This window comes from Protopterus annectens, chromosome 4.part1 (assembly GCF_019279795.1).
Source record: "Protopterus annectens isolate FY-2018-M chromosome 4.part1, PAN1.0, whole genome shotgun sequence".
NCBI lineage: Eukaryota > Metazoa > Chordata > Ceratodontiformes > Protopteridae > Protopterus > Protopterus annectens.
The window spans coordinates 904,592,992-904,612,991 of NC_056734.1; positions in this window are offsets into that span (position 1 = coordinate 904,592,992).

A 20,000-nucleotide genomic window follows, 5' to 3' on the forward strand; every position below is an offset into this window, starting at 1 on the left:
TCTGTTCTTGGGCCCCTATGCCAGTTTGAGGCACAGGTGGCACAACTTATGGGCATGCCTGTTGCCCGGCCTACACAGCCCCCAGCACAGCCCCATCCTGGGCAGTGAAGGAACAGTGGCAACTGCCCATGGGTGGGGATATCAGTTCCACTGTTGCCATCTGTGGGCTCATCGGCTCTGGATATCCAAACCTCCGCCCCTGTATGCATCTTGTTTGTCTTGTCTGTTGACCTACCCAACCTACCTCCCCAGCTATACCGACTTCCTTCACCTGACATACCACTCTCACCTGAAACAAAAAAAAAAAAAAAGGGCACTCTGTACCCATAAAAAAATTACGCCCCATACATAGCTGCCCATTCCGCACACATGTCTGCTGGACATGGAAACTATCAATTACAATTGGCTGTACAACAAGTATTATTGTTGTCCTGACACCTCTCCCAGGGAAGGAAGGTTTCAAATGTCACACCAAATTACAAACATATGCACAGCTGTTTCTGATTAAGAAATGGGCAGCTATGGGCCTTACCTACATCCCTCCTGCAAAACCCAAGCTTGTTTCCCTACTGTCTTACCCTCTTTGTGACCCCTTTTTCACCACTTTCCTGTCTCTCCATTTTAATTTCTTTCAAAGAAAATAGCACGGGTGTGCACCAGAGTAAGCACTGTTAAGTGGTTGTAAGCGGGTGTGCGCGGAGCTGAACGCCAGTGCGCATGCGGGAGCTCCGCGCAAACCAGTGCTAACCCGGTTACAACTGCTTAAAAGTGCCTAAGTCACTCTGATTGACAGGTCCTGTAGTCAGTTCAAAACCAAAATAAAATCCCAATGTCAGTCCCAAACCAAGGACCTTGGAAACAGTAGTCTGCATGACCTACCACTAAGCCATGATTGTTATACAAGAACATTGTGCTAAAATAAATATATCATGTAATAGTACGAATGAATGTAAAGGGAATATAGGATGTGTAGTACACAAAGCATGTCATGTATACTTACTGTCAAATCTAGTGGATTTTTATAATACTAGAGTGTGAACAGAAACAGCCATGCTAGTTGGTAGCTAGTCGGTAATAATGTCAGTTAATGTACATATATAAATGTATGTATATTTACATATATATATATATATATATATATATATATATATATATATATAGTTGAAGGTGTCAGTGTGCATACACACTTACTACAGGAAACAGGAGAGAGGAATGGAGAAATGTGAATCTACAACACAGCCTGAATCATGAGAGAGATACTAACCTTTACACTCACAGAACAGTGTCCACAGCATACCAGCATGGTACCCGCCCTTACAATCTGAAAGGGCAATGCCTATCTCACATACCCTTTTATAGCACTGTCCTGAAATCACAGTGAGAAATGCAATCAGTACACAACTGGCTGCATGCAATTAGCAAATGCTGGCTTACAATTGGTGCAGAGGCCATCACATGGACCTATGCAGATACCTACAAAAGCATCCTGTACTCACACTCCACACATACAATACTTTCATTGCACCATCTGGAGGCAGACAGAGAGAGAGAGAGAGAGAGAGAGAGAAAAAAAAAAAAGAAAATAAGAACGCAAACAACAACACACGTTACACAAACTAAGTTGAAGCTGTCAGCAGTGTCAGTACCAAGCTGGGCTAGCAGCAGCAGGAAGCTGTAGTAACAGTAACGCAACCAGCTGCGACAAACACAGGTAATGTAAAGTAACAAGTTAATAGTCTACATACTGTGAACCCTCCATATGTGTCATAGGTCTGTATCTATAGGTATGTCCATGTGATATGTTGTGTGCACGTAGTTCCACCCAAAGGGGATGACTATACATTACATGTCATTCAGTGTTAGGCCATGATCCTGGCACCAGTTGTCCGTTTCAGTGAGGCCTGTCTGTAGGATGTGTGTGTCAGCTGGTGTAACGACTATGGCGCTTAGTTTGCAGTCATCTGGGAACTTTGTCATCCACAACCCGCACATGTTTGCTTTCACATCTGAGAAGTAAATGCCAAACAAGAGGGGTCCTAGGACAGAGCACTGTGGGATACCACATGTGACTGGCATTGAGTGTGACATGGCTCCCGCAATATCGATATTATGGATTCTGTATGTCAACCAGTGTGCAACCCATCATGTGACATATGTAGTAACATGTAAGCTAATGAGCTTGTCTATGATGCCTGAGTGGAGTACTGTGTTGAAGGTCTTAGGCAAGTCCAGGTAGGCTGTATGGACTGCGTTGCCCTCATCAATAGCTGTAGTGACTGTTTTGAAAGGTCAACCAGGTTCAAAAGGCAGGATCAGCCCATCACAAAGGCAAACTGGGTGGGATCAAGTGTCTGCAGGTACCCAATATCACTGTATATGCGTCCCATACTGAATCATTCCATAGCTTTGCAGACCAGGCTGGTTAAGCTTATGGGGCGGTAGTTCCCAGGGTCAGTAGAGGTGCCTCCTTAGTGAAGTGGGACCACTTTTGCTGTATGCCAGTGCTCAGGTATATATCCCATAGTACGGCCAAGATTGAATATCAGTCTTCTATGCGGTTGTATGTCCTCTTGGAGTTCACGTAGCACACATCAGGGATACCATCAGGTCACATTGATGCTGTGTGTTCTGCTTTGCTGAGTGCAGCCCTCACCTGGACATCTGAGACGATAGGGAGATTACATTCAGCTGTGATAAGTATTTCTAAGTGTGGGGGAGAAGGAGGGGGGATACGTGCACTGAACCTGTCTGCCAGAATGTTGCCAATATCTGTGTGTTCAGTGAATGTTAAGTAGATGTGTAGTAACTTAGAGCATATCTGAGGCGTTTGGTCCATATGTCTAACATAACTGAAGAAGGCCTTGCAGTTATCTATAGTGTTCGTGGCCATTTCCCTCCCAGAGTAGGCCGTGGATGTTGTTATGAGAGACCATAGCTTATTACCAGTGCTGACCACAGATGCCTTCCCTTTATGTGAATCTGCTCTGTCCTGCAGTAGCCTCCTTCTATCGTTATACAATCTGCCTTTGGCTGGGGTCCACCAGACAGGATGCCTAACCTTTGTGCATAGGGTCTGGGTTAGAAATGTGTGTGCATGTTCCATGCATTCTTTGGGATGTCTGTGGGAAGCATTCGCAAAGGGGTCAGCAGTGTGGGTTGTGGCTTCCACTGGCCCAGTGGGCTGCATGGATACCATGTCAGTCCTAACAAGTGAATATCTGTCTAATCACATATATATCAAAGTAGTCTACTGTGCTGGTGGTGGTGGTGGTGGGATATGTATATCCAGGCTGAGTAATTTGTGTCCAGATCACACTAGTGGATGGCGTTCCACATACAGTACCTTGGTATGAACCCCCAGAGTGAGGTTGTGCATTGGACCTGTCTCAGTGTGCTGACCAATGGGGCATGCTACTATGTTGTATGGAATGTGGCAGGTATTGTTGCACAGGTGTTGGCTGAGCACTATCTGGCCATGTACTTGTGTATCCACCAAGAGACACACACGTGCTACATATGGGAGTAGTAGTATATCACTACAGTTGAGTATCATGTATAGTATGTGTGCCATATAATGCTGACATAGTCTGCTGATATCCTGTTTGTGTTATCTTCCAGGGACATGGCGCGTCAGCGAAATCCTGCCTACTCTGCTGCAGAAAATGAAGAGATACACCAGAGCCTGGTGCGGGATTATGACATACTGTATTCCCGCACCAGCCAGAATCAGCAGGAGAGGGCTGCACTGTGGCAAGACCTTGTCCGTAGGGTAAATGACATTGGCACGCATAATAGGACATATGAGCAGGTACGACATCACTGCAGTGATTTAATCAGAAATGTCCGTCAGCGTGCGTTGGATATCCACAGGCAACAGGTCGCCACAGGAGGTGGGGTGGCCACACATCCCCCCCTCACCAGACTGGAGGGGCTACTCCTAAGTGTTGTGGCTCCAGCCCCAGAACATCAACAGCAACACACCTGCATCATGATGGAGGCTGGATCCACACAGCAACACGACATGGAGCGTGCAGGTAATATGCCATATGTACACTTGACTGTTCTGTACACTGTTAGTTTATGCATGTGTAAGGTGTGTCCGTGGTATGTAGCTGTCAACATAGTATGTAATTGCGCAGGTGTGATATTGCCAATATCAGCAGCTGACATGTGAAAGGCAACTGTTGTACTACTGCACTGTATCATACGCAGTATCAATGGCACAGTTGTGCCCACTGACATTAATCTCCTCATTTCTGCAGGTCCCTCCAGTGTTAAAGCAAGGCAGCTCATCCATGCTGGTGAGTGTGTTTTAACAATACCTATAATAGTCCTGATAGTGCTAGTAATACTAGTGTAACTCAGTAGTGCTCTGTGTGTATACTGTGGGGTGTGCATGTGTGCATGTGTGCATGTTTGCCTGTGTCCACATGTGCATGTGTGCATGTGTGCATGTGTACCTGTGTCCACATGTGCATGTGTGCATGTGTGCCTGTGTCCACATGTGCATGTGTGCATGTGTGCATGTGTGCCTGTATCCACGTGTGCATGTGTGCATGTGTCCATTTGTACACATGTCCACGTGTGCACGTGTCCACGTGTGCATGTGGGCATGTGTGCATGTGTGCCTGTGTCCACGTGTGCATGTGTGCATGTGTGCCTGTGTCCACGTGTGCATGTGTGTATGTGTGCCTGTGTCCACGTGTGCATGTGTGCATGTGTGTATGTGTCCACGTGTGCATGTGTGCATGTGTGCATGTGTGCATCACTGGTAACATTGTGTAGACATTGTAAACTGTGTTTCCTGTCTTCCTCCCACAGGTTCTGGTGCTGCTCTGGTGTCCTGCAGCAGGAAACCTGAATCTGGTGCCACAGGTACTGATAATGATGATATCTGTGTAATGGCACAGGAAGGTGTGTCAGGGTCCGTCATTGGTCAGCAAATTGACAGTACACAGCTATCAACCCCATCATTGCACACAGTCATCCTGCCAGTACATCCTATGTCACCATTGTCCCTAGGTGATGGACAGGATACAGTGGGCATTGACCAGGGTAATGTGGTATCTGTGGCACATGCTTCCCCACACAGCAGCCATGGACAGGGTCCTGCGATGGTACCACACAGACAATTGCCCATGGGTTCTTGTGGGAGCATCCATGGGCGTACTGCCTCTGGCAGACATGCCCAAAGAGCTCTGTCAACCTCAGCTATGTTTCAGGCTGTCATGCAGGCACAGCCGCATATGGAAAGGTACACCAGACAGGGTCTGAAGGAGCTGAAAGTATGTCGCACAGCCATGACTGACAGTATGCGTGACATCGCGGATGCTATCCGTAATTTCACCGATGTCATAGACAGACGTTGTGGGGACATATAACAGCAGTTCCACAACCATATGTCCATGAGCCAGGGCAATGGTGGACGGCTGCGGCATCGACGTGGCCATATGCCAGCAACAGCAGCAGCTGGCAGTCGGCGCAGATGACAACAGGCCCGCAGACGCCCTCATAGTGCCAGCAGCAGCCCCAGCATTGCTGGGTCTGTGCTGTCATTGGAACGCCTCAGGAGACCACGTGCACGTGGCTCTGGATAGTCCCAACAGGGACCTGTGTCCAGTCAACGCACTCCCGCTTCTGATGACAGTACCCAGTCTGGCTTAGTACCGGATATGGTCCGTAGCACCCCTGCCAGGCACAGGTACCATGTCCGTGCCCACAGACACTGATCTGTATGACCTACCGGTGCAGTCTGTGGCTGTCCAGAAACTCCAGTATATGGCAGCCATGAGGTGGAACTGTGTGCATGCATACACACATGCGAAATGTTAACACCTAGGGCTACCACATACATGCACACACTGCACCAACAGTGCCCCACCCTGTACTGCTGTCCCTCACCAACACACATACACACACATGTCAATTGGTGGTATCAGTGACAGACTCAGGCATACCTAATTCACACCCTGTGCATATGATGAAACTGTGCCACCTCCTGCAATCTCCAACATCAGTGCAGGAACAGGTAAACACGTTGCTGATGCACAGGGTGACTACATAGAAGTGTATTACTAGTATCATGTTGGTAACAGTACAGTGTGCTGATATGACTGTGTGTATATCCCAGCATGCCTGATGCAGTAACTGCATGACTGTCCTGAATTGTTATCTACACCCATAGTAAGTACCATAGTGTAACAGCTGCACATTATTGCATACCGGTGGTAAGGATGTCAACAGATAGCCACATACATAGGTAGCACAGGGGAGAAGCTAATGCAAGTAGTGATACACAATGATGGACATGTACAGTACTGGTGGCAAGTTGCCCACAACGACTATGCAATGTGGATGTTTGTGCATGTTGATATGTGTGCACTACCAATGTAATACAAATCACAATTAACTATGACATAATATCAGTTCTACCATGGACATCTGAGCTGTGCATTCCTGGGTACATGTTGATAGTGCCTACATGTTTGCACTGTTACCTCCTGTAAGTGTTACCCATTCTTTGTTGTGCAATGGACTACTTCCAGCCCTGCTTACTTTAGCTTTGTTTGCATGCATGTTTGCTTGGGGTTCCCTGGAACACTGCTTCCGCCTGCAATGCAGAGTTACAGAGCATCTGTGGACTCCTAGTGACATCTGCATAGCGTACTATAAGTATGTCAAGTTTCCACATGACATAACGTCACTGTCTGTCCTGTTCGCATGTACGTTGCCTGTGACACATTGCACATGACTTACCTGGCATTTACCCACGTGTGCAGTCATATATGCCAGTGCTATGAAATCAGTAGCAGTACACCCACACACACTCACCTTCAGTATGTTATTCCCCATTGGCCCTTTGTGTTGGTAATCACCATGGCAATCACACTACTATGGTAGCATGTGCAAAGGTATCCTGAGAATCACCTCTATGGTCCAGTTGTGGTTTATGTGAGTCATGTGGCAATGTCACAGCTGCCACATGTATGCAGTCAACCCTCTCCCCTGGCCAGGAACGTACAACACATGTGTGGGATGCCACCACATAGTCAATCTGGGGACTGAGCACTCTGAACCCAGTACTGCCATACCCTGTCAGGTGGCATGACATACTACAGTGACTACAATACCAGTCTGACATAGACCCGCACTGACAGCAATCCGAACACACTGGGGCATACTTGGAGACTCAGAATAGCATCCTGCCTGAGCATCACACACCTCCGCAGCTGGCACAAAGGCATACGTTATGTCGGAACAGAGCACATGCCACACATGGCACACACATCCCGTGTGCCACACACTCACAGCCTGTAGGGCTACACAACACACCTGCTACAGATGTGTCAGGTACCTCTCTTGGCCGCTGCAGTGGGGTCCCGCTCAACAGGCTGTACATGGTGAAGGTCACAGTGATATGATTGTGGGGCACTATGGTCCACCACAAAACACATGCATACAGGTCAGTCAGAGGCATGGACACATATGACTCAGTCATTGACCATGCAACTATGGATGACCTGAGACATACCTCCCTGGACTACATGATAGGGAACATAGAAGGGATCTCTCAGCATGTGGCATGGGCCAGTATGAGCCTGATCTTGGTTGCCATCATACCCTCACCAGGTATGCTACCACAATACGTATGAAGGGTGTTCTATGTCTACATTCTGCTCAGTCTCCAATGTCATTCATAGGGTATCCAATGGCTGTCAACGTGTGCTTACATGCTAGGGAAGCCACAATGATTTGCGAAGGGAAGCTTGCACATGACACCCATGGGCCATTGTATATTGGCGAAGCCCCTTGATACACACACATAGTGCCTTTTGCTGCAGGACACAGATTACATAGCCACCTCCGTGGGTATCACACAGGATAGGACACTAACAGTGATGCTACACAACACCAGCAGTGTACACCGCAATATGCATGCACTGGACACTGTCCTCAGCATGGTGAACTGCAATATCTGTGCAGTACCAGATTCCTGATTCACGGCTCACAGGTGCAACCCATCACTGCCAGGTTATACCTCATACCATGCCTGTCGTCCCCTACACATGTAACACACATGGACAGGGGGGTGGTATCTCAAGGCACCACAGATACACACACCTCCAGGTTGTTGGCACAGCACAAAGCATCAGGGCCTATCCATGAGCAGCTAACAGTGTGTTGGACTGCCTTCTGGTTCATAGCCTGGCACACACAACCCTCCCATACACAGGAAACCCACCTATCCTCCCTAACAACACTGGCAATATGACAGTCTCAAGAAATGTCTTTATATTGCTGGACTGCATCCAGCCAAACATTGTGCGTGAGCATTACTGTAGCTACAACACACTAGCCGAAAGGTTCCCAGCATGTAGTCAATGAATTGCAGTGGAACAACATGTTACCGCTCCCACAATAGGTGGGAACATGCAGCACCTGTTCATCGACTACATGTAGACTATATGGCCCAGACCAGATGTGTATCCCCTGCTGTAGGTATTATACTATATACAACCCACACTGTATAGACACATACCGCGTGCGGCCCCTGCACAGTAAGACACAGTCATATTGTTATGCATTGCGAATACCATTTATCCACTTCAGGCACATGTCAGACATGGTAACTACTGAACATCACAGGTATATATGTGTATGTGTCACACACATACATCATGTGTGTATTGCCATTGATGGTTTAGGCAATGGCATTCATTGTTATGAACAACAACCCACACATGGTCATATTGTGTGACACAACCACACGTGGCAGTTGTGGGTTTCCAAAACATACCTATCTGTGCTCTGACAGTGGTAATAGACCCAGTAGCGGAGCGCACTATTGGCATTACTGGGCAAGTAGCCCTGTTTGGCTGTACTGATAGTGTGGTGACATCCCCTGTGTTTACTGGGGGAATATGCAGCATCTGGTGTATCGTAGTATTTGCCAAAGGGATCTGCTGTCTCACACTTGCAATTGCACACACCCTACTACCCCCCCCACACACACACTTGCTATTTGCAGGATTCATACCCCTACCTAACTATGTCACGACACGTGAGAGAGAGACACATTAGTGAAGCGCACTATTTGGCTTATTAGGAAGTTTTTCTTCTCCGGCTGTACTTATAGGGTGCTGACATCATCAGTGTTTGGAAAGGGTAATGTGCATCATGTAGTGTGATCTCCTGATTGCCAAAAAGCACATGTCTTTCATACAGAATTGCACACACACTTGCAGGTTTCAAACCCCTACCTAACTATGTTATGACACTTGAGAAAGACACACTAGCAGAGTGTGCTATTCAGATTACTGGGAGGTGTCCCTTCTCCAGCTGTACTTATAGGGTGCTGACATCATCAGTGCTTAGATAGGGGAATGTGCATCCTGTAGAGTGTTTTCCCCTGTTGCCAAAATGGATATTTCTCTCACACAAACTTGCACACACACTAATCCCTTCCACACACACTGGGCAGTTGCAGGATTCAAACTCCTACCTAACTATTTTATGACACTCGTGACAGACACATTAGCAGAGGGCACTATTCGCATTACTGGGAGGTTTCCCTTCTTCTGCTATACTTATAGGGTGCTGACATCATCAGTGCTTAGATAGGGGAATGCGCATCCTGTAGAGTGTTTTCCCAGTTGCCAAAAGGGACATTTCCTTCACACAGACTAACCCCTCTCCACACACACTGGACAGTTGTAGGATTTAAACCCCTACCTAACTATGTCCTGACACTCATGACAGATGCATTAGCGGAGCACGCTATTCACATTATTGGGAGGTTTTCCTTCTCCTGCTGTACTTATAGGGTGCTGACATCATCAGTGCTTAGATAGGGGAATGTGCATCCTGTAGAGTGTCTTCCCAGTTGCCAAAAGGGACATTTCCCTCACATAGAATTGCACACACACTAACCCTTCTCTGCACACACTGGGCAGTTGCAGGATTCAAACTCCTACCTAACTAAGTTATGACACTCGTGACACATGCATTAGCAGAGCGTGCTTTTTGCATTACTGGGAGGGTTCCCTTCTCCTGCTTTACTTATAGGGTGCTGACATCATCAGTGCTTAGATAGGGGAATGTGCATCCTGTAGAGTGTTTTCCCAGTTGCCAAAAGGGACATTTCTCCTCCACAGACTTGCACACACACTATCCCCCCTTCACACACAGTGGGCAGTTGCAGGATTCAAACGCCTATCTAATTATGTTATGACACTCGTGACAGATGCATTAGCAGAGCGTGCTATTCGCATTACTGAGAAGTCTCCCTTCTCCTGCTGTACTTATAGGGTGCTGACATCATCAGTGCTTGGGAATGTGCATCCTGTAGAGTGTTTTCCCAGTTGCCAAAAGGGAAGCTTTCCTCACACAGACTTGCACACACATCAACCCACTCACCCACACACAGACACACACACACACACACACACACTGAGCATTTGCACGGTTCAAACTCCTACCTAACTATATTATGGCACTTGAGAGAGACGCATTAGCAGAGCGCGCTATCCAAATTACTGGGCATCTGTTCTGCACCTGCAGTATTTATAGGGTGCTGACATCTTTATTTCTACAGAGGTATGTACGTCTAGTACTACCTGTCAGGTGGGGGATAGCATATATATGCATTTGCAGCCACCTACTTCAGGGTCAGATATGCACATCGCACTGACAGGTTATGTTTTATACCATGCTTCATGACCACAGTACCTGTAACACACAACACAACCAGTCCTGAACACCACTCCCACATCCAGGACACACACTTTGCTTCCGTGGGAACAGTGCCGGGATATGCAGGTGTTCACATACACCATTCCAGTTGTTAACATCAGGTACAGGCATATTATGTGTGGGAACTACTCAGGCCTCTACAACTTTACCCTACAGCCACTACAATTTGTGGGTCCATGTGTTATGGCAGAACCACTCACCACAGCCACATGGGGGGAATACATATTGCACCTGTCCATCTGCAACATGGGTACTCACTGTTCCACACCAGAGGTAGACCACCATTGTTGATATCTGACCATACCCACCATTCCCTGGACATCCATATCCCATCCCCACCCCCAGGCAAGGTTGTCACTGCAAATAAACTGTATTTAGCACAAGCAGACTCTACACTTGTGAAGACTCGGGTAGACGACTTCAAAGGACCCATGCTGGAGGACTATATTGGCCACTCTGCATAATCCTTGACAATTGCATTCTATGAGCATGTGTAAGGTTTGCATTGATCATGCTATCCCACATATACCCATGACTGCTCCACAACAGGACACCTGTCAGGTGTACACCAGCCATATATGAGCCATCCAACAGACAGAGTGAGCTAATACATTGCAGAGCTGTAGCCCACAGAGGGAGGACATCTGTGAACAGTACCGGCACGACACTTCAATCCCACATAATCATCACAACACAGTGTTGACAGTGGAATTGTCCAGACAATGCAGATAGGGCTCCCCTCAGTCTGTTATTGATGCCCACTTACTGTTAGAGGTCATCAGCAACCCTCTTCCAGCACACACCAGCAACATGGATGTGGCTTAGCACATTCAAACCCTGGGATCTCCACTGTGCCCCTGCTTGACAGAGGCACAGCACACTAGCCTCACACGTTGCCTTATGTGAGCTACTTTACAGTGGCACAGTAGCCTACTGTACTGGGGATGCAGATGCCAAGCACACTCTGGCTAAGCTGTCATTCCCTAGGGCAAACAGCCTAGTATTGACCTCTACACCCATATGTTTAATTGTCAGATGGACAATATTTGTTGCTGTTAGACTGTTTGCAGGTCTTTATTGCCATAGCATTCCCTGTTCCTATGAACAACTTGTGTATCTGTGGAAGATGTTTGAATATGAGGGCGATCCACTATATCACTTATGTCTCTGTAGTCATTTACTGTGTGCACTGGGCAGATTGCTGTGTTGTGGTTGGTTCCTGGAATGACACGTACAAATACCAGATATGTGTGGCCAACTGCTAAATGGAGATATGGCCTAAGTGTGTGAGCATGCCCAGTTCAGCCTTTCCATGGCATGTTGTCTGACATATGCCTCATTTATCAAAGTGTGCGAGCATGCCCAGTGTGAGCTTTCCATATGTTGAACTCTGCAGTCCACCACATATTTGGGTGAGTATGAACTTCAACAATATCTTACATTTATGGTTGTGTGTTGGGTGTCATGTTGTGTACTTACTGGCCAACTGCTTCATGTCTGACCACAACAGGGATTATACTGTGCCTGCAGGGATTGCATGGGATACTTTGCATACAGTTGTCAACATCCTTTCATAATGACCTAACACTGTAGTACCGTATAGTGTACTGGTTCAGTACTTTCACTGTGGTGGACAGTATCCTGGGCTTTAGTCCTATCACTGCTTGACATCTTCATAGTGAGCACAATAAACTGTGTAGGGGCCAGTTGTGCACATATGACCATGTTGCATTATGTTCAGATATGGACTACCTACACCAGGCTTGTCCAACATTGGTAGTGTATTCCACAACATAGGTGGACATTGGCAAACACTAGCGATGTTCCCTAGGCCATTTCTGATGCTAGTCAGAGAGTGTGTTTGTCCTTCGACACACATTGTAACTGGAGTTTGCCATGACATATGTCATGGTTAGTATACTGTGCCTCCATCTACCTGTGACATAACAGTGATACCCAGGGTAAACCTACAATCTCCCATCCACTCATCAGGATTCCTCTTGAAGGGTGTCGATAGGTGACTCTCTGGCTAACCTGTACTGGGAGTTTACTCAAGAGTGGGGGTGGCTTCTGTGTTATGAATCATTCAGTACAGCTTGTCCTGTGTATGTCAGTGCTGGGGTTCAGGTCTCTCATGTACATAGCTCACTGCCATTCAGATTGTACAAGGTGCAGCATGTTCATTGATTCCAGCTTGGATATGGCTTCATACATCAGGCACAGCTTGCCTCTGGGTGGGCAGTATGGCAGTGTGTGGAGCTGCAGTTTGTTTAATCAGGCAACACATGGCATCTGTTCATGCTCTTTACTACTCCTGGTGAGGTACTGTTGTGGACTTTACAGTTGATGGAGGTGTCTGCTGAGGTACATCCCACAGGGACTATTGTAGTCAATTGTGATGCTGATGAAGGATGACTGCAGAGCCAGAGTGACCTCCCCTTGTCTAGATCTGACAACCTTCATGATTGGGTGGGTATATGGTATGTTTCTGTGAAAACTACAGCCTCATGTTTGTCCAATGCAGGTTATCTATCACCTTGTGTCCCCAGGTCTCTCATTACATGTTAGGCACGTAATGGGTTAACACCTGTGTGGTAACTGGTGAGCACTTACTGTATATCCACGGTGGTTGTCTATACACATTTCTGCAATTAGCTTGCTGACATGGCTATGGCACCAGTTGTCTGTTTCTATGTGACCCTTTTGTGGGTTGCTTGTGTCAGCTGGGGGTCAGATATGGTGGGCAGTTTGTACTCCTCTGCATACATGTTCAGTCACAGTCCTTCCATGTTGGCCTGTACCTATGGGACATATATACGGAATGGGGGAGGTCCCAGGACCAAGCCTTGTGGGATGCCACTTATATCTGCTTTGTAGTCTGACATGGATGCAGTATGTCTGACCATGTCAGTTCTGTCCTTGGTCTGGTTTGCAACCCCTCTACTGACATAGGGGTTTATATTTAAGCTGGTGAACATATCCATACTGAACATGTAGGGTATTGTCTGGAAGCATTTGCACGGTCCAGCTACGCTGTGTGGACCACATTGCCCTCATCGATGACCTTAATGACTGTTTCAAATGGGTCAAACATGTTTAGGGGCAGGATCTGCACTTACAACAGCCACACTGGGTAGGGTCCGGTGTCAGTAGGTCCCCGATAGCTTTATGTCTGCGGTACATGCTGATCCTTTCCATAGCTGTGCAGACCGAGCTTCTCAGGATTCTGGGGTAGTAGTTTGCAGTATCCATTCAGGCAACACCTTTGTTGTGAAGGACCACTGTTGTTGTACACTGCTCTTTGGGTACATATCCTGTGGTACGGCTGACATTAAGTAGTAGTGTGATTTGGCATTCCATTCTTCTTGGAGTCCATGTTGGCCTCAGCCCAGGACACCATCTCATACCTTTGCTGCTGTGTGTTTTGCTTTGTAGATGCTGGCTGTTACCTCAGCATCTGCAATGTCAGGGGGCCAGCAGTCTGCTGGGATAGATATTTTGCATTCTTTTGCACTGCACCTGTCAGGTTGTATGTTGGCAATATGTGTGTGTGTTTGGTATGTTGTTTGTAATATCTGTGTGATTCGGAGCATATCTGTGAATTCCCAACATGGTTCCTACCATCAGTTGAGTAAGCCTTGTGATTATCCTTAGTGCCCTGTACAATTTGTATCTTCATAAGTTCATAGGTTCATACTAGGCTATCCACCCTAAGGCATTAGTAAGCCTAGCCAGAGTGTGTGTGTCTTTCGCCGCCCCTTGCTATGTGAATATTATGGCCATTTATGATTTTCTTTACTGTGCTTCTGTCTGGACGTGACACAGTGAAGACCTCCAGTGTACATCTACGATCATCCATCCACTTGGCAATATTCCTGTTGAGGGGTGTCAGTGAGGGGCTCTGCCTAACATGGAGTGGGATCCTGTTCCAGGGTGTGGGGAGCCTCTGGGTTATGTATCTGTCCCTCCAGCACATCCTATTTCATTATGTTTTGAGGTTGACATCTGTCACTCTCACAGCTCCAATGGCTTTGATTTCCTGGGGTGGAGCATGTCCATTACTCCTGTGTTGGACATGACCTTGTACAACAGACATACAATGCCTCTGTGTAGGCAGTCTGTGACTGCATTCAGCTGGGGTGTCTATAGCCAGGCAGCATATGACATATATTTGACACCCTTTATCCTCTTGGTGAGGTACCTTTGAGGTCTTCCTAACCGCTGCAGGTGTCAGGTACGGTACATCACATATGAGTCATTGTACTAGATTATGGGTCTGATAAGAGAACAGTACAGGGGCATAGTGACCTCTGTTGATGTAGATGTGAATCCTTTCATGATATGGTGTCCAGTATAGACAGTCTTCCTAGCCACATTGGCATTGTGAGTGTCACATGACAGGTTGCTGTTGACTTGTGTCCCTTGGTCCCTGATTACTCCTTGCATACATAATGGTTTACCACCTATGTGGTAATTTGTGAGTACCTTGTTTGGTATTTGGTGGGACATTCATACTGTCCAGTGTCTTCAGGATGTCTGGGTGGGGTTCCTGTGTGTGAGAGTGTGGTCTGTCGCATGCTACAGACTGTACAGCAGTTTTGACTACAGTTAGGTGCACATGGGTGGTCTCCGCTGCTTCGTGCATTGTCAGTTACCTGGCCAGATGGGTGTCTGTGCTGCATATGGATACTCCCCCTCCTTTGATGTTTTGATCCAGGTGTTGGGGCCATAACGCATGATATGAGGTATAACCTGGTAGTGCTGGTGTGCTGTCAGTAGGCTTGCAGCAGGCTTCTGTCACTGCACAGACATCGATGTTCTCCATACTGGGAAGTGCCTCAGGAGCATGCATATTGCAGTTTACACATTTGGCATTGGTCAGCATTACCCTTATGTTTCTTACCACTTATGTTTTCTAGGGCGGTGGGTTAATCTTTTTGGCCTTGCCTACGTACGGCTCTATGGAGGTGACAAAGGCCTTATCCAGTATCCAGATGCCCAGGGGTAACAGGTGCAAGCCATCCCTGGAACAGCAGCATGGCTTGTCATGCATGACATCTCAAGCAGACAGACATTAGATCCTCTTGGACTGACAGCTGTAATTGTGCCACCTGTTAAAGCTGATCATTCTGTGTTTGTACTGTGGCATCATTCTTGGTGAGGGTTGGATGCTGCAAACGGCCAGTGTCATACTGGCCTGGAGTACATACTCAGAGAGCTCATCCATGTCTCTTTTCATGTAGTCCAGGGAGGTACATCTCGGGTCATTCACACCAGCATGGACAATGAGTGCATCATATTTCTGCTTGCTTTGGGGTGACCTGCGTACTTGTATTATGTGGCATATTGTGGCAGCCTACAGGCAGCTTACTGTACCCTTTCCCTTGTTCAGTCTGGTGAGTGGGACAGCAGTGTGTCTGCCTATACAGACACCTATTACAACTGTATCAGGCATGTTGTTTCTCCTTCTGGCCTGTGACTGTTTGGCACACCAGCTTTGTGTACTATGTGTTGCATGTGCTATGTTTGGAGGTTGTGGTTGCTTGGGGTCTGCTTTGGAGACCTCTGTTGGTGTGGTGTGTTTGTAATTAGGGCCTCTGGAAATGTTTTTCTGCATTTATGTGTTTGGTTTACAGTTGTGATAGGTCTATGTGGGACTGGGTTTGTGGTGTATGTGGTTACCTTCTCCTCCTGACTAGTTTTGACAGTACTGAGTTGGGGGAGCTCAGCCTCCGGTTTGGATAAATGGTTGCATCTCTCACATATATTTGTATTTATTGGGGGGAGTTGAGGGTTGTCTGTGTACTTGGGGCAGGTGTAACATTGTCTCAGGATTCACAGATTCTACTTGTTGTGGCTGGCCTTAGTGGATTGTATGTGTGGACATATTTTATTGCTATACTACTGATCAGTGATTACTTCCCTTTTTATGTTTGCTCTATCATGTAGTAGCTTCCTCATTCTCTTGCATGATTTGGTAATGGCTGGAGTCCAGCATGCCAGATGCCTGCATGTATGGCATTGTGTCTTGTTGTTATTTGTGATTGCATAATCCAAGCATTCCTGGCTGTGTTCATGGAATGCCTGTATAACAGGTTCTGCGGTGTGTCCCATATTCTGCACCTGCACAGGGCCTTTAGTGGATTCCACATCAGTTTGGAGGGGTGCAACTTATGCTTTACACATGTTTTTCACTGTGGTTTTCTGGCCAGGGACTGTGGTCAGAATGTGTATATCCGGTGTGATTACTCTATGGTCTGGTCTTACCAGTGAGGGATACACTTCTCATCTTGCCATCCAGTACACATGTTGCTGATTATCACATCCAGTATGCTTACCCCTCTTGTGGGAGTGGCACATTGTTCCTGGGCATTTTGGTTTATGGATTCTGGGAACTTTTCTCCTACTGTGTTGGTGCTAGTATAATGCTCCCAGTGTATGTCTGGGTATTTTCAGTCAACCAATATAATGTGGTTTGGGGGGCTTGATATATTCATGTATTCCAACAAAGGCCAGGTGCAGTTCCTGGTATTAGGACAATAGTCTGCAGCAGGCTATATACTGGGAGGTGGTTTTAGCCACTGGTACTTGACCATGGCTGATCCATGCTGCTTCTTGTTGTGGTACCAACATGGGGGTGTGGTTATCCTTGACAATTATTGCTAGTCACCCTCCTTTTGTAGCTTGTTCCATGTTTTGAGGCTGTACAGCACAGTATGAGGTGTAACCTGGTAGTGTTAGGGTGCTGATGTGAGCCTTGACCCAGTTTTCTATTACAGGACAGATATCAACATTCTCCATACTGTGTGCGTTTACACTGCACGCATCTTGCTGTTTAGACTTCTGGCATTGGGTAGCACTACATCTAGGTTCCTATCCCTTGTGGTACCTATGAAGGTGGGTTTGTGTTTTGAGACTTACCTATTCAGGGCACGCTGTGGGTATTGACAGCCTTTGCCAGTATCCATGGGGCCTGGACTGATAGGTGCACTCCACCCCCAGCAGGTGGTGCATCATGTCATGCTCAGCATGTCTTCCCAGGCTGAAACACATTGGCTCCCTATTTGACTAACTGCATTACTTCAACCAGTTATTGCAATTGATTATCCCATCATCAATTTGTGGCTTCATGCTTGGTGAGGGTGGATGTTAGTCAGGGTCCTCAAGTGTGCATATAGTACATGGTGTTACATTACTTAACACATGGCATTCATGCCTCAGGTGGTGCTGCAGGGCTGACTTTGTCGGATGCACATATTACACTCCCTGTACATGTTTGTGAGCAGGTCATGTCATTTTAGGCATCCCTGTTATTATTTGAGTGAGTCAGAGAGAGGTATCATTTCCAGGGTTCCTACTGAGCCAGTGTATGTGCTATGCTTTGCCTCTTTGCCAAGGCCAGGGCATACTGGGCACGCCTCCTTCTGCCTACTGGGGCAGGCTCAGGTTGTTCCTCCTCCGAGTCACGCTCTGCCTGTGATGGCCTTGGCAATGTTGGGGGGCTGTTTGGCCCAGCTCTATGCTGGCACTGCTGCATCTGTTTTTGCAAGATCATATTATGTAGCATAGCACATACCATGACAATTTGGGTACATGTAGTTGGTGAGTACTGCAAGGCTCCACCAGATGTGTCCAGACACCGGAACCGTGACTTGAGCAGCCCAAACACATGCTCTATTACATTACGTGTTTGTGCGTGTGCCTCATTATGGTTTTCCTGTTCAGGTGTGTGTGCGTTTCTGATGGGTGTCATCAGCCACGGCTCCAGTGCATAACCTGCATCCCCCACTAGGTATCCGTGTGGGATGTCCCCATTGGCAAATGTCTGGTACAGCTGCGTCAAATGCCAGAAGTGGGAATCATGGTAGCTCCCAGGGCAGCCAGTACACACATTCATTATTATGTCCTGGGCATCACACACGACCTGGCAGTTGATGGAGGGGAAGCCCTTGCGGTTAATGTAGGCCCTACCCCGCTCACCGACTGGTGCTTTGATGCGTATGTGCGTGCAGTCTATTGCACCCACTACCTCAGGGTATTACGCTATTTGCTGGAAGAGACGCATATTGCTGGCCAATACCTCACGGGCATTGGGGAAATATACATGATCACTGACATGTGCTGACATGGCATCCAGGAACTGGTGCAGTACCCTAGAGGCTGATGCCTGTGATATCCCCATCATATTAACAGTTGGTCTCTGGAAGGTACCTGTTACTAGTATTCTTAGGCCAACACATACCTTGGTTTCCACTGGGATGGGTTCTCCTCTGTTGGTTCTGTGTGTGAGGTGTGGCCTGCACAGCTCGACTATTTGCTGCAGGAGCTCTCTGTCCACTCTATAGCGCTCTACTATCTCCAGCTCATGTAACCCATGGTAGGTGACCCTGGGCCTGTACACTCTTCTCCGTCTCCTCACTGTGGATTGTCTGGCACCATCTGCATTGTCACCACCCTCAGCAAGTTGCCTATGTCTCATTATGACAGCTATGGCAGCCCCTAGCATTTCTGCTCTGAGTTCAGCTTTTTCAGTTTTCACTTCTAATAGCTTACTCCTGTCTTGCAGTGTCTCTTGAGAGAAACATCCTGCACTGCTGTTTGCAGAGTTTTAAGTGCTGGGCTGGGCTACTATTCTGCCTGTGTAATTGCCTGCTTCTAATTGTTTTCACCTGCTAGCTCCATTAGTATTCCCTGCTAGCTTCCTACTAATTCTGTTGCTTCCTTTTTCCTTTCTGTTTCCTCAGGGGGGAGCAGCATGCATACCAGCAGAAACACGCTCACAGTGGCTTACACACGCACACACATGCTTACACGGTTCAGAATCTGCCTATTCGGGCTAAAACGCACGCACACCAGTGCAAACAGTGTTACAAATCTACTAACACACTCCCACATGCTCAGTCTGCCTTACAGGTGTGCACACTGCCCTACTTGTGCTTCATGGCGCGCACACGTGAGCATGCACGCCCAGCAAGAAACTTTGTTGTAAGTAATAGTGTACACCTTCCATTTATTGACTTTCCCATGCTTATCTTGTGGCACTCCTCTTTCCATGATTTGTGTCTGTCATCTGTCATGCAACACTGACCTCCAATGAACTGCATTTCTTTCTACCATTCCCCCCTGTGATGTCACCTATCTCCTACTCTATTCCTCCCCCTTATGTATCTCTTACACTACTCAGACTGTGCTCATTTGCTATGTGACTGTGGGATTCAGTATCCTAACCCTCATTTACATCAGATTGC